Source organism: Amblyomma americanum, chromosome 1 (assembly GCF_052857255.1).
Source record: "Amblyomma americanum isolate KBUSLIRL-KWMA chromosome 1, ASM5285725v1, whole genome shotgun sequence".
Lineage (NCBI taxonomy): Eukaryota > Metazoa > Arthropoda > Arachnida > Ixodida > Ixodidae > Amblyomma > Amblyomma americanum.
This window is the reverse complement of record NC_135497.1, coordinates 152,749,640-152,754,581: the sequence shown is the minus strand read 5'-3', so window position 1 is coordinate 152,754,581 and position 4,942 is coordinate 152,749,640. Positions and strand designations below refer to the sequence as shown.

The following is a 4,942-nucleotide window of genomic DNA, read 5'->3' as shown; positions in this document are numbered from 1 at the left end:
GATCGAACCCGGCACCTCCCGCACGCGAGGCGGACGCTCAATCGACTAGGCCACCGCTGCGGTTGCTTGCTTTATTCCTCATCCCATTTGCTATTTGCACTCTTCAGACCGCCCCCGAACCTCTCCTGACCTCGGCTTATCTGGCAAACACTGAGCCAGCCGACCAAAATAACAAACTCCGGCCTGAACTCTGTTGGCCAAAAGGAACGTATTAGAGAGCCTTGGATCGCGGAGCTTGGTCGCATTATGTAACGCACCTTTCCGAGATTTTCTTCCCTTTTTGCATCGAGACATCGCAAGGACAGCTACCGCGTTGCAAGAGTTTTCAAATCGTGTGCGGTACCAGTGCATGTTAAAGAATGCCAATGGTTTGAGATTTATCTGGAGTCTCACTATGTCCCTTCACTCCACCCGCGAGCAGCTTCGGTGTGTGAAATCCCCCATTCTATACCACGAACCGCACAACGGAATTCGAGAAATCGTTACCACTAGTTGTCTTAAGTACCAACAAAGTTTCAAACGGGAATAATCGGCGCGATTACATGGTGTTAGAATCACAAGCGAAATCCTAACGCCATGCCTTAAAAGGCCACATTAATCAGGTAGCAGTAGTACGGCAAGACGCCGCACATCAGCGCATCAATCAATACAACACATGCACATCGACAAAATATTTACTAAACGCATATATCATAGAAACACAAGGGGCACAAACATTAATATATATCAAAGCGTAAAGGACATACAAAACAGGTAGAAATGCATGAAGAAAAAAAGGTCAGGGCAGGCACTCGTGCTGCTGTGCTTGAACGCCCGACGCTCAGTGTTGTCCTGTAGGAGTCCTCAGTTACGGCGTGGCATTCTCGTCGCGCCGTGTTTCTGACGGTCACTATATCGCAGCCCGGAACAACCAAGGGGCTGCTCAGAGACAGAAGTGGTCAAAGGCCCTCGGCGAAGACTGGGCCGCAGCAACGGATGCCCAAGCAACGAGCTGATGGAAGATTGTCGACAGTGCCCAGTTCAAACCTCCGCCTCAGGCGCCTGTCGCTGCCACAGAACAGGTCGGGGACGGGCCTCCATCGAGGCACAGCAAGCTCAGGGTGAATCCGAACATGCCAAACGTCGGTCGCGTGATCATTGCGGGCAGGTCGCAGTCTGATGTTATCGGCCAGCAGATGATGTTCGCGGCGAGGAAGGCGTCGCCCAGGCACAAATGCTGCGAAATTGGGAACAATAACCATGACGCGACAAAGGTGCAATTTAATACATGATGCAAGAATACAGGTCGTGCACACCTTTAATTCTTTACAATGAGCTCTTTACATGTATAGTGTATTGTTTCTTGCAGTCGGAGTGGTTAAAAGTTTCCGCAGTATAAACTGAAAAATTAAGAATTGTGTAGTACATTATGTCCGTAAACGTTTCAGTAGCAGTAATGAATAATGGTTGATGATGGATTCGCCCCTGACTTATGCGAAAATGCCGGGCTCAGCAGAGTTCGCTGTTCGAAGCTGCTACTGGTTCAAAAGAAGGCATTTGACAGAGGTCTGTCTAAATGGAGAAGGCAATATAACTGAGACATGAACGCCCACGAAGACACGACACTTTAGGACCAACTTCGTTCCTTCGTGAGGTATGACCGCGGTGGAGGTGCAGCTTGTTTTTTTTTTATTTAAGCCGTCGTTTAGTCAGCGCATTGTCTTATTTAAATTAACTACTACTGGTTCACACAGGGCTGAGAATGCTACGCGATCATACGCTTCTTTTAGCAAAGACCGCGGCAACTTATATATGCATACAGCATGTTGTCGTGAGCGGAAAGTAGAAGTTATCGAGGCTATGCAATTATGTTCATATCTCATCACGCCGTAAAGAGATTCGAAAGCCGAATTTTTTACTCCTTTCAGAGAACAAGCGAGAGCTAATTCTAATAGGTTTCACTAGGTTCCGCTTGTCTTTGACCCTGCATAAAATTGCAGATGGCTCCAGTCACACACCTTGTCAAAAGGGCAGTGCTCCACTGGGTATCTGAAGGTAGTGGCATTGCGTTCACGACCGGAAAATAGTCTTGTCTCGGTTCTCATGACCCACAGCTTCATCACGTCTCCAACTCGATGGCGTCCGACGAGTAGTCCCGCCTGGGCAGCAGACCTTGGCTCTGGCGTCATGTCAGGTATCCGCCAGGATAAACTGGTCCGCTCTGCATTCCACCACGGCAGGAGGACGCTGGGAAGTAAAGAGCATAATGCGAGGTCATTGTGGATTCGTAAGGCATTTATGGGCGGCAATAACTATTATCGGTCCTAAAATATATTATTTTTGAACTACTTCACCTTTGTCAACGCGAAAGAGAGGCCTTGTAATGCCGTGATACTGTGTCGCATGAACAGAATCACGAAAAAATCATAGCGCTTGTGACAAATCGGACAGCCCTCGTGTCTGCGGTTCGGTCGCATGTGCTCGCATGTGTCGCATGTGTCGCATGAGTCGCATAGCGCCCGAGGGATTCATTTCTGAGCCGGTCAGCGGGGCTTCCTTAAAAAACCTAGCAACCCAAATCTTGAGATGATATACTACTCGAAGCCATTTATCGATCGAGTGATTAAGGTCGCTGAGTATGCATATCCATGTCCGCTGAAGGGCGGGCTGGTGGTGTTGGCGGGGGGGGGGGGGGTTGTGTAGGGAGCCGTTGCGCTCGCCCATAGCCATCGTTGAAACTATACGATCTGTCGCAGGCGTTCATTTACTGGCATGAGCTTTCAGTAGCGGTGCAGCGCAGGGATATTCGCTGTTATTAAAGAGATGTTGATGCACACTCACACTTACACACGTATATAGCATGATTAGCGCTTAACGGTTTTTATAGACAGGAGAGGCATTCCTGATAGGTCCTGATAGGCAGGTATACGAAGACTCATTGTGCGTTGTTCGCTGTTTGTTGCGGTGTCGACTTATTCCTGCGAAAACGTACTTGCACCATGAAGCCACATGTTCATATCGAATCGGAATGTTCAGAGATAAAGGACAGGTCAATTGGTAAGTGCACACTGGCGCAAACGGAGATTGCCCAGCTTCACGAAGTCTCTTCAAGCAGCGGTGCACATGCTTGTTAGTTGCGACGTTGCGGCACAAATTGGAGTTCAACGACTGTGAGGGGTACTCTTACCAAGAGCGACTCAACAAAGTGTGCTATGTCAACCAATCCGTGCGTGCTTATCGTCTGCTTGGTATTTTGCATTATCAGCTGAATCAATATTATTATTGTAAACGCCCCATTACAAAAGAGATGTTATTTTGCTTAAAAAAACAGTATGATTACCACCTGTAACGCGAATTTCAGCGGTAGGTTTGGCGATAGCGCTGAAATTTGACGACTAGGTAGTTTCGCCTAGATGTCTGTGGGGGGTTGTATATCACCTTGGAACATGCAGGATATTGGCGCGGAGCTCGTTCGAGGCGAGAGTTTCGTGCGTTCATCCTCCATTCCATCCGCCTAATGCTTGTCGGTTTTGCCATGCCTCTGACGTCATACGACTGAAATTAAGTGATATCAGTCTCAATTGTCGGTGCAGTAACTTTTTGAGCAATTACAGCGGACAGGCGGTCTTTCTTATCTTGCACCCCTTCAAGTGTTGCATTCAGTATCTAACATGCTCTGTTCATCTGCAATTTCAGCCTGGCGATTTTAACGTTCTGGTATTTCTTTTTTTGGTAACAGGATATACTCAGGCGCTAGTTAGACATACTTGAACGACAGAAGCAGCTGCAAAAACGGCACCAAGAAGAAAGAGGACAGGACAGGCGTTGCTGCTCTCCTCGTCTGTTCTTGGTACCTTTTTTGGCGCCATCTTCATCGTTCGTTTTTCTTGCTAACCAAACTGTAGTAGCTTTCCTGGGTGTTTGCGTACGCTTACTGAATAACGCCTTCGCTCTCTCCGCTCCAATAGCATGGAGCACAAAATACTAGATTTAAGCTTGGTAGTTTAGCGCATCAACCATTGAAAGCCGATTAGCATTAGCGCCAGTGAAGACTGGAGTGACACGCCCGTTTTGCAGGTGACTGCCGGTTGGGCCTCTCAAATATCTGTTTTGCACACGCCGCCTTCCACGCTTGCAGTCTTCGCTTCGATCGTGTTCCGGGCACACTTCACGAACTCCAGGATCCGTTTTCCCGAAGCAAATAGTCTCAAATCTCAGCGTTGTCTTATTCGGCGTGTAAGCCTTCTGTTGTTTTTGTGAAAAATGGTGGAAATGCATATAACTGGCTCACTGGATCAGTGGACACCTCAGTGGCGCTGAGGTCCGCGGCCCTAGTGTCAACGTCACGCGTTACACGCCTGCTTTTGTACCCCCTAAATTACATCTACTAAATGGCTTGCACAAAACTAAATCAGCTTTCGCTGTAATAATGCGCTATAGCGCAGTACCAGGAAGCGAAGCTAAGCTTAAAGACACAAGACGATGATGCCGCATGTGTACGCCACCGCATATCAGTGCCACGAGCCAGGCGCCCTCATAATAGCGTCGGTGGAAGTCTTGCAACTCACCGTGCGTTCCTGCAGAGGATCTTGAACTCTAGGCACTGCAGCAGACTCGACAGGCGACCCTCCGCGAAACAGCCCATATCCATGCCGCCGTGGAAAGAACAAACGGCGGTCGGAGCACGCGCTGTCCTGTTCCTCGTTTACCTCTTCTTCCCCTCGCAGCGTTTTTATTGCAAAGTCGTCTTCTTCCAGCCAACCGAGCAAAACCCCATCCGATAGAAAAGGACGAGGAGGAGGAATAGCTTTTAATTATTTTAAGAAGAGAACAGAGGTCCGCAAGGGTGGGCTCCTACTTGTACAAGAGTCCAATGACCTGGGCTTTGCGGTGCGGTGAGCTGTGTCTACTAGCCATGCTTGGCCAGCTGGTTGAGCAGGGGGATGATAGAAGGAGGGGGATG

The 4,942-nt window shown here is 48.7% G+C and overlaps 1 long non-coding RNA gene across 1 annotated transcript; it reads right to left on the bottom strand.

Moving 5' to 3' along the window:
• Positions 1 to 945: 945 nt before the first annotated feature.
• On the bottom strand, positions 946 to 2,129 carry LOC144136488 (uncharacterized). Its single transcript, XR_013315625.1, has 2 exons — positions 1,998 to 2,129; positions 946 to 1,216 (listed from the first exon to the last, which is right to left on the bottom strand). It is a non-coding gene; the product is annotated as an uncharacterized LOC144136488 (long non-coding RNA).
• Positions 2,130 to 4,942: the final 2,813 nt, after the last annotated feature.